Source organism: Zingiber officinale, chromosome 6A (assembly GCF_018446385.1).
Source record: "Zingiber officinale cultivar Zhangliang chromosome 6A, Zo_v1.1, whole genome shotgun sequence".
NCBI classification, from domain to species: Eukaryota; Viridiplantae; Streptophyta; class Magnoliopsida; order Zingiberales; family Zingiberaceae; genus Zingiber; species Zingiber officinale.
Genome location: NC_055997.1, coordinates 629189 through 641127, shown reverse-complemented (window position 1 = coordinate 641127; position 11939 = coordinate 629189).

Below are 11939 nucleotides of genomic sequence, written 5' to 3'. Positions count from 1 at the left end.
GTTGCAAATATACACCATATAGTGTCTTTAAATTTGGGACTAAAATAGTTTTTCGTCCCAAATTAGGGATAAATTCTGGTTCGTCCCAAATTTGTGACGAATTTTGGTTTGTCCCAAAATTCGGGTTTACCTGAATTTCCAAGGTTCGTCCCGAATTTGGGGCGAATCAGGTTCGCCCCGAAAATTTGTCCCTAATTTATGACGAACTTTGGGAATTGAAGGTAAACTTGAATTTTGGGACGAATCCAAATTCGTCCCAAATTGGAGACGAACCAAATTCGTCCCAAATTGTAGACAATTTTTGGTTTGTCCCAAATTTGGGACGAATCAATTCGTCCCTAATTTGAGATGAACATGGGTAATTCGATGTGGGATTTTGGGACAAATCCAAATTAATCCCAAAATTCGTCCCAAATTCGGGATGAACCTGAATTCGTCCCTAATTAGGGACGAATCCAAATTCATCGTAAATTTGAGACGAACCCTAGTTCGCCCCAAATTTTGGCCTAAAATAAAAAAAAAATCAAAAATTCTCTATATTTTTATTTTCTTTATCCTATTTACATATCAAATATATTATTACATAATCTGATCTATAAATCTCTTATCATTCAAATTTAAAATATATTAGTCAAACTTCAACACACATCATATTTATACACATCCAAAAAACAACAAAAACTACACATTCCATATCAACATTCAAATATGTCAACTCAACACACATCATATTTACACATCAAAACAAGAACTAATTTGATTCAACGACTCATAATTCAAATAACAAATACCTTAAAGCATCTAAAGCATAAAATAAAATGTTAATCGTCATGCTTCGGGAGCTTCGTGCACCTTCTTCCGTTCTTCATTCTTATTTTCCTGTGTCAAATTACAAATGAATAATAACTAATATTTATAACAAAAAAAAAATATTTGAAACATATCGATGTTATCATATTGAAATAAGACATCTAAAACTTATGCAACTAATTTTTTAATGTCATGTCTCCTTGCCTTTATCTTTGCATTTCTCATTCTTTAAATTTCCTTGTGGTTCCTAGGGGTGTAATCGAGCCGAGCCGAGCCGAATTCTTGAATATTTGAGCTTGGCTTGTTTATAATCGAGTCAAGCTCGGGCTTTATTTAACGAATATATTCATGGCTCACGAGCTTATTCGAGCTTTTATCGAGTCTAAACGAGCTTAATAAATATAAATTATAAATTTAAATATTCATTAAAAACTAAATTATATATTTAGAGAAAATTATAATATTATTATTAAAATTTATAATTTTATTCTAATAAATAAATTTAATATATTTGTCTATATTTTTCATAAGTAGAGTGTAAAATCTATAAATTCAATATCACAACTATTTTTTTTTATTTAAAAGTTGCTTAATGAGCTTAACGAACGTGTTCACGAGCTAACGAGCCGAATATTGCGAAGCTTGAGCTTGACTTGTTTATCTTAACGAGTCTCATTAAACGAGCTCAAACGAGCTTTTATCGAATCGAGCTTCGAATAGCTCGCGAGTGGCTTGGTTCATTTACACCCCTACTGGTTCCTAAAGGCTACAAGGAAATCTTGGTCGTTCTCTTAAAGATCAGAGAGGGGTAAACAAATCAATCAAAGTGAGAAATAAGTTTGCTTCAATTATTCCAATTCCTTTTTTTTTCATCTCTTCAAGGTGAGCTTCAACTTTGCACAAAACCCACTAACCATTAGAAGATCAAAGTGAACTTCAACATAAATAGTGGAGTTTCATAACTAGAAGCAAGAAATCCAAGAAAGATTAACCAAATAAATATAGAGGAAGTAAAATAGTTTGACTGCAGAATTTTAACATAAAATGATTTTTACACCGTTAATACAGTAATATCATCAGTTCATGCCAACAAGAATAAGAAAATTCATTATTATAATCCGAAGATTTTTTTTCTTATATACCTATATATTCTTTTGTTAAACGTCTTGTCTAAATCAACTGTGTCCTCATCCTGTCACCATGCTATGTTGTACTTTTAAAATTATTCATCCAATTGATCATTTGATATGAACTGTATTATATCCTTCATGTTGGAACAAGTGAGTCGTTCCAGATCTCTATATGCATTGTCTTGAATCATAGTAGAATCCTGAAATGGATCTTCTAATACAAATATTCTTCTTATTTGGGAGATAATATTTTGCGTGTAGATATTCTCTTAACTAAGGATTTCAATAATGAATGCATATGATTCTACTATCTAGTTTTTGTGGCACACTATAAGAATTATCAATATCTAGATATGATGTGTCCTAATACATAGATTAGTACTAGACAAATCAAAAATATAAAACATGGCATAACATGCAAGTATTAAGGTAAAATAAAAATATAAAAGAAACTATAACAATACATGCTAAAAAAATTCTAATATAAAACTTACCATAAATTAACTAAGATTCATCACCATCGCCATCATCATGATCACCATCATCACCGTCACCGGGAGGATTCTAACTTGGAGCAGAAATTAACTGAAAATGTCGCAAAATCAGTTCCTGATTTAGGTGCATTTGTCTCATTTCTTCATCCCTTTCATTTAAATCTCCTTCAACTGTGAAACCTCTTCAGTCAAGTGATTCATCTGCTTGGTCTGTGAGGAGGAAGAAGATATACGACCAACTCTATGGATTCTGCTCAAAGAACCAATTCCAAATATCTTTCCTCCTTTTTTTTTGACCCTCCACTCGCTTGTAGCCATAAATTTAATTCAGTACCAACAGATAGCTCAGACCTCTCCATATCTGTACTAGCATAACCAGAACATCTATGTGTTGCCTCTAATTCATCATATTTCTCTTGTATTGTAATAAAAAATAAAATATAATTATAATAACATTAATTTAGGAACCTAAGACTATAAAGTTATAGTGGGTGCATTAATAATAGAAGATAAATTATAAATTTAGATTCAAAATTTATTCAAACCTTGATTGCTCTAGCTCTGCCCCCGCTCCAAGTCTTATCTTTTTTCTGAAAGGTACAGGTAAAAGTTTCTATAAATGTAGGCTCCTTTCCTAGTTCTTTGGACTAAAAAAAGATGATTAAAGATAATTAAATAGTGTCAAATAGATTAAGAAAATAATGAGGGTGTTAAAAAATTATCAATCTACGTCTATACTCATAAATATTGATAGATCCTCTCGCATATGTAGCAGACATGTCTCCAGAATTAAAAGATTGATTTGTTTTATTCTGGTGACTTCTTGTTTTAAACTTCTCAGTTTTCCGATAATTGGTAATCTTTATCCAGTTTTCCTCAGTGATGAATGGTGGTTTTTCCCCTTTGACTTCGCATGATTGAGTACATGGCGAATGTCATCGCCATATTTTTCATGAAAATCCTTCTTATTTCCATCTCATCACTCATGTCCTACGTGAATGATCGCTGTAATAAAAAAAAATAATTATTTATATATTTACTTTCATTTAAGATATAAAACAAATGAGATATACCCTAAATTCACTCCACCATAACTCTCTAGTCGGTGTTGGAGTGTTAGTATAACTCATCAAGTCTCCTCTCCAATGGTTATTCATGATTCGATTAACCTCATGAATAACATGGACAGAATTACCGAACCTATTATAATTTACAAAAAAAACATGTTAAATAATTATGAAAGTTGAAAAAAATAAAATATTTTAAATTTACTTATGAATCTCCACAAGGGGCTATAGACTCTCGAGTGTCTGACCTCTCAGCAATCGAATGTCGGGAAGGAATGGAAGAGGCTACTGGGGACTCGATTAGTGAAGGTACAACCGAAGGGGAAGGGGAAGGTGATGGTGCACAGGAAGGTATTGTTGAAGGTGTATGCGATGATCCTGTAGTATCTGCTTGATTAGGTGGGGGCATAGATACAGTATCTGTAGGCGTTGAATGTTGAGCTCTCCGTCTGCGACCACCTCGTCGAAAGAGATTCTGAAAATTCAAACATAGGAAAAATTTAATACAAATTTGTTGCATAATAAATAATATGAAACAAAAAAAGTTACCATATTTCCTAGAAAAAAGTGAATCCACGAATATCTGAGAAGACGATAAGATATAACTTCTAATTATCTATAAAAAAAATACAAATATTAACAAATAAGATATATAAATTTAAAAATGAAATAGTTTTGTATATAATTGAGACAAATAAACTAATTGAGTTATGAATTTTGGGAATTACAAATTGAAAATATCATAAATTTATTATATTAAGATAACAAAACTTACTCATTATAAAAACTCAAAGTCTTCCTCCTCCTCGTCATCATCATCATCAATTTCAGTTGTATCCACGTTTATCACTATTCCGATGGGATCTTGTAACGTTGGAATAATATATTCTTCTATATGTAATGTATTGGTAACTTTCTCTTGTTGATAAGCAATGCCCTCCCAATGTTCCTCAATTTTTTTCCATGCCTTTGTTTTACAAACAGCCCACCAATCAATTTTGTCACGTTTCAAATTAGGATATGCAACATAGAATACTTAAATTGCTTGTCATGCCAACACAAATGGTTCATATTTTTTATACAATCTCTTATGATTTATTTCAACCAAATTATATCGTGGATGTACCTTCATCCTTCTGATAGGGTCAAACCTGCGACACATGAATAGAATAACTCATATTTCTAGGCTAGGGTATGCTACCTCTATAATTTCATCTAGTAAGTCATAAAAATCATTTCTTGTATCTCCATCATTGGATGACTTAACACAAACTCCATTATTCATCGTAGCCTTTCCCATTCCATATTTTTGAATATGAAAATTATATCCATTTATGAAATATGCTGGTCATGTGCGTACCAATGCTTTCGAACCCCATGCTAGATGGATGAGCAATTCTTGCTCAATCTGAGTTTGATTATCATGAACCTAAATTCAAATTTGACAATTATTACAAACATTCATATTTGAAATTCAAATTTAAATTGACTACTTACAAATGATTTGAACCATGGTACAAATTCTTCTTCGCATAAGCGATCAAACTTTTGTGGTGATAAGCCAGAATATAAGTTTTCAAAAATCCTATGATAAAAAATTTAAATTATAACACTAAAAGTTACGATATAAGAAGTATAAAAGATTAAAAATATTTACTAACTCATAATAGGGCGATTCTTCTAGACAATTCAGTAAAGTATATGTATGAGCTGCCCGCCAATCTTGATCAGTTAAGTATCTCTCCTTACATAGTCCACTTGATCAACCAAAATAGTTAAAAATTGAGAATGAATTTATATTGGGATCAATTGGACCTTCATCATTTCTTCTTGGTCTCTGTCGTTTGCTTTGAATATGAGGCTTTAAATAATATGATATAAAAGTTGTTACCTCCTCCACAATATATGCATTAACAATAGATACTTCAACATGTGCCTTATTTTTGATTTTTTTCTTATAAGAATCTAATTGCAATAAAATAAATTATATTAGATTAATTATATAATAAAATGAGTATATTTTTATGCATTCAATTTGTCAAAATATAGTAGATGAAAATTTTACCTTTCAAATGAATATATCTATCGGAAATGGGCAGGTCCTCCAACTTTGGCCTTGTATGACAAGTGAATGAAAAGATGTTTTATGGAATCAAAAAATGAGAGTGGAAATATCCTTTCCAAATTACACAAAATAATTGGAATGCCTCTCTCTAACGTCTCTATGTGTGAGTGTCTCAAAACAGTTGAACAAATATCATGTAGAAAAATACTTAATTATGTAATTGTACCCCATACAAAATTTGGTAATAGTTCCTTAAAAGCAATACGAATAAGCCTTTGCATAAATAGATGACAACCATGACTTTTCATACTAATCAATTTGTATTATGTCATATCGACACTTCTTCCAAGATTAGAAACAAAACCATATGGAAATTTCATTGATTTCAACCATTCACAAACAACACGTCTCTGATTCTTATTCAATGTATAAACTGCCTATGGCTTTGGTCCTCTATTATTTTCATCGACATCAAGAATGAGTCTTTTACAAAGGAGTCGCATATCTTTTCTTGCATTAAGATTATCTTTGGTTTTCCCATTGATATCCATCACTGTATTTATCACATTATCAAAAATATTCTTCTCAATATGCATTACATCGAGATTATGATGTATTAAATAACTAAACCAATATGGCAAATCCCAAAAAATACTCCGTTTTGTTTATTTATATGTACTTCCATAATCATATGTTGTACCATGTGGGTCTTCAATAACAGATGAAAAGTGTAGCACTTTGTACCAAATATCTTAACCTGTCAATCTTAATGGAGGAGGTATTCTTTCAATTCTATTCTTAGTGAATGCATCTTTATTTCTCTAAAATTATGATTTAGTGGTAAAAATTATCTATGACAATCAAAATAATTTGACTTCTTCCCATGTTTCAATCTGATTGATTTTGATCTTTCCATACATATTGGGCATCCTAAGATCCCAGCAGTACTCCAACCTGATAGCATACCATAAGCTGGAAAGTCATTTATGGTTTAAAGAAGAGCAGTTTTCATTACAAACATCTGATTTGTATGAACATCGTATGTAGGAAAACCTTTATCCCATAATTATTTCAATTCTGCAATCAAAGGTTGCAAATAAACATCTATTAACTTCTTCGAATTTTGCGGCCCAGGCACAACCAATGTTAAAAACATATAAGGTGTTTTCAAGCACATCCCAGGTGGAAGATTATACGGAGTTAAAATAACTGGTCAACATGAATAATTTTTCCCTAATTTGTCAAACGGAGCAAATCCATCAGCACAGAGACCTAATCTAATATTTCGAGTCTCCTTTACAAATTCCGGATATGTTCTATCAAAATTTTTCCACGCCTCTGCATCTGATGGATGACACGCTAGTCCATCTTCTGTTTGATGATTTGCATGTCACGTCATATGTTCAGCAGTTGTCTTTGATGCATAAAGTCTTTGTAACCTAGGAGTGAAACGTAAATAAAACAACTGACTATATGATTTACGTCGTTGTTGACTTCTTCTTATGATCTTGTACCTATTTTGATTACAAAATTTACAAACATCTGCATCTGCATCATCTTCCCAATATAGCATACAACCATCTCTGCATACATCAATTCTTTCCACTGGAAGACCTAATTCTTTAATAAGTTTTTCCATATTGTAAAAATTATTTGGCAATATATTATCACGCGGGAACGCCTCTTCAAAAGTTTGCACAAACTTATTAAAACAATCTTCCGACACATTAAACTCAGCCTTGACATTCAACAGTCTTGTCATGACCTAAACACCTAAGAATAACACGAAACGAGTTTCTATGCGTTTGTATTGACCTCCTAATTGTAATGATGGTCTCAAACATTTTTTTCACTCAATATTTTGAGGTTCATAAATTTTTTTATCAACAATTCAAATTTTCATTTCCGAAAATTTAAAAACCTCAAAATATTAGGTGAAAAAATTATTTCATGGCATCATTGTGATCAGAAGATTGATACGAGCGCAAAGAAATTTGTTCCATGTCATTCCGAGCTCTATAGGTCTAGTTTTTATTTTTTTGAAAGATTTTATTTAGAATTTTTAAAGATTTTAATTTTGGGACGAACTTTTTAGTTCATCCCAGATCTGGGACGAAAGTTCGTCCCAAATCTCTATTTTTTTTTAAATTGAGAAATAAAGTGATAAAAATACGGATGCATAACCTAAACACCTCAGAATGACACGAAATGAGTTTCTATGTGTTCGTATCGATCTCCTGATCGCAATGATGACCTCAAACATTTTTTTCACTCAATATTTTGAGGTTCATAAATTTTTTTATTAACAATTAAAATTTTTATTTCCGAAAATTTAAAAAACTCAAAATATTAGGTGAAAAAATTATTTCATGTTATCATTGTGGTCTTGAGATCGATACGAGCGCATAGAAATTTGTTCCATGTCAGTCCGAGCTCTATAGGTCTAGTTTTAATTTTTTTGAAAGATTTTATTTAGAATTTTTAAAGATTTTAATTTTGGGACAAACTTTTTAGTTCGTCCCAAGTCTCTATTTTTTTAATTGAGAAATAAAGCGATAAAAATACGGATGTATGACCTAAACACCTCGGAATGACACGAAATGAGCTCCTATGTGTTCGTATCGATCTCCTGATCGCAATGATGACCTCAAACATTTTTTCACTCAATATTTTGAGGTTAATAAATTTTTTTATCAACAATTAAAATTTTCATTTTTGAAAATTTAAAAACCTCAAAATATTAGATGAAAAAATTATTTCATGTCATCATTGTGATCAGAATATCGATACAAATGCATAGAAACTCGTTTCGTGTGATTCCGAGGTCTTTAGCTCATGCAACCACATTTTTATCACATTTTTTCTAATTAAATAAAATAGAAATTTAGGACGAACTATGAAATTCGTCCATAATCTAGGACGAACTATGAAGTTCGTCCCAGATCTAGGATGAACTTTGAAGTTCGTCCCAAAACTTAATTTCCTTAAAAATTTAAAATAAATTCTTTCGAAAATTAAAAACTAGCCCTAGAGAGCTCGAAATGACATAGAACAAAGTTTCATGTGCTCGTATCGATTTCATGACCATATTAGTGGTCTCAAACATTTTTCCCTTTTAATAAAATTAGATCCGTGATTTTCGAATATCAAAATGAATTTAACATTTTCAAATCAACTCTTATTTTCACTAAGTCATAGGTTCTATCAATTTGATCTTTTCAATGTAATTATCGCAAACTAAATTGGGTCTTTGAGTTCACTAATGTGGTCATGAGATTGATACGAGCGCATAGAAATTTGTTTCATGTCATTCCGAGCTCTATAGGTCTAGTTTTTATTTTTTGAAAGATTTTATTTAAAAATTTTAAAGATTGTAATTTTGGGACGAACTTCAAAGTTCGTCCCAAATCTCTATTTTTTTTAATTGAGGAATAAAGCGATAAAAATACGGATGCATGACCTAAACATCTTGGAATGACACGAAGCGAGTTCCTATGCGTTCGTATCGATCTCCTGATCGCAATGATGGTCTCAAACATTTTTTTTACTCAATATTTTGAGGTTCATAAATTTTTTTATCAACACTTAAAATTTTTATTTCCAAAAATTTAAAAACCTCAAAATATTAGGTGAAAAAAATTATTTCATGTCATCATTGTGATCAGAAGATCGATACGAACATATAGGAACTTGTTTCGTGTGATTCCGAGGTCTTTAGCTCATGCATCTACATTTTTATCACATTTTTTCTGATTTAAAAAAAATAGAAATTTGAGATGAACTATGAAATTCGTCTCTAATCTGGGACGAACTGTGAAGTTTGTCCCAGATCGGGGACGAACTTTGAAGTTCGTCCCAAAATTTAATTTCCTTAAAAATTCAAAATAAATTTTTTCAAAAATTAAAAATTAACCCTAGAGAGTCCAGAATGACATGAAACAAATTTTCATGTGCTCGTATCGATCTCATGACCACATTAGTGGCCTCAAGCATTTTTCCCTCCTAATAAAATTAGATCCGTAGTTTTTTAATATCAAAATGACTTTAACATTTTCAAATCAACTCTTATTTTTACTAAGTCATAGGTTCTATCAATTTGATCTTTTCAATTTAATTATCGCAAACTATATTGGGTCATTGAGTTCACTAATGTGATCATGAGATCGATACGAGCGCATATAAATTTATTCCATGTCATTCCGAGCTCTATAGGTCTAGTTTTTATTTTTTGAAAGATTTTATTTAGAATTTTTAAAGATTTTAATTTTGGGACGGACTTTTTAGTTCGTACTAGATCTGGGACGAACTTCAAAGTTCGTCCCAAATCTCTATTTTTTTTAATTGAGGAATAAAGCGATAAAAATATGGATACATGACTTAAACACCTCGGAATAACACGAAACAAGTTTCTATGCGTTCGTATCGATCTCCTGATCGTAATGATGACCTCAAACATTTTTTCACTCAATATTTTGAGGTTCATAAATTTTTTTATCAACAATTAAAATTTTCATTTCCGAAAATTTAAAAATCTAAAAATATTAGGTGAAAAAATTATTTCATGTCATCATTATGATCAGAAGATCGATACGAACACATAGAAACTCGTTTCGTGTGATTCCAAGGTTTTTAGCTCATGCATCCATATTTTTATCATATTTTTTTCTAATTTAAAAAAAAAAATAGAAATTTACGACGAAGTATGAAATTCGTCCCTAATCTGGGACGAACTGCAGATCTGATTTTCCTTAAATTGGGATAAAAAAATTTACTCTATGTTTGTGACAAAAATATTTTTTTATCGCAAACATCGTAAAATTTTCAACGAATTTCATATTTCGACCTAAATTTGTAATAAAATTTATGATGAAAGAATGTTTGTTGTTATTTTTCCATAATTATTTTTTCATTGCTATTTTCGTTGCTAATTAGTAAGGATTTAGTTATTCGTTATTAAATTTATGATAAATTTACGATGAAAATTATTTATTGTAAATTTTGATCCCTAAAAAACTTTTTTTTTTTTTTAATAGCCAACGAACAGTCCTCCCATCCTTGCACTAGTTGACGAGGACAGATCCTCTGGACTGCAAAAAGTGGTTCAGGGGATAGTCCCTTGATTTGGATTGGTTCAAGGGATGGTTCCCATTCATAAAATAGATAGGGATCATTTATCCCCATCAATCCAGATCAAAAGACCATCCCCTAAACCACTTTTTACGATCCAGAGGATCTGTCCTCCTAGTTGACCTATAAATACTTGTTTATTCAATTATTGCAATATCATCAACTGTCATAATGCTCGCAATTATTGAAAAAAAAAATCAACTTGTAATGCTGCAAATTGGACGGCTTTCCTGTCATTGACCTCCTGTAAATGGTATATCGCGTAGATTCCAATTTCTAACAGATGTCACATCATTCGAGACCTTCACTTCTTCATATAATCTGATAATCTGACGATGATGATGGATTATGAGTGGTGCCTAGATGAGTGTTGTTACATTTTATCATCATAATATATTTGATTAGTTGGTATAAGTCTCAAATGAAGGATGATTCTATTTGAAATCAGTGGAGATAGCGCGTTGGATAGATAATGTTTATGTCGATTGTGAGAAGACTATGAGGTGGAGGAAAAATGACATTGGGTACTCATTTTTGCACACATTAGAGAGAGCGAATGAGACATTAGAGCAAGAACCAGGGAAGGAGTCCCTAGTGCAGACATTCCAACGCTCAAGTTAGAATGTCTGGTGTCAACATATGTTGAGCAATGAAATATGTATAGTAAACCCTTCGAGGAAAGTTTCGTTACAAATATATGAACCGTCTTTCATAACCTCCATATTAATGAGACAGCTAAGAATGTTTGATGTCAGAATATGTCAAGTAACGTCAAGCAATGAGAGTTGTATGACCACGTTTAGAAGAAGGTTCCATTACATGTATATGCTATGATGGCGGAATATTTCTTGACGAATAGTTGTTATTCTCTGACAGATTATTGTGATTCTCTGGCAATGTTGTCTCTTGGAGGTAGTGTGACCAGCCTTGTGGCGGCCCGACTGTATGATGAAAGACTGACATATGAGAAGTGGGAAGCTTACCCTCATAAGCTCGCTCGACACTTTGGGCCAACCGAATACATGTGTGCCTCGACGTTGAAAAGTGGGGAGTTAAGCCCCGTAAGTCCGATCGGCTCTTTTGTCGATCGGTCATATGTGGGAGGTCGTGCTCCTGAGAAGTGAGGACTTGCACTTTGGAAGGTTCAGTCGGTACTTTGGGCTGACCAGCCATATGTTGTGATTCTCTGACAATGTTGTCTCTTGGAGACAGCCCGACTGAACTTGTAGTCGACTGACTGTAAGAT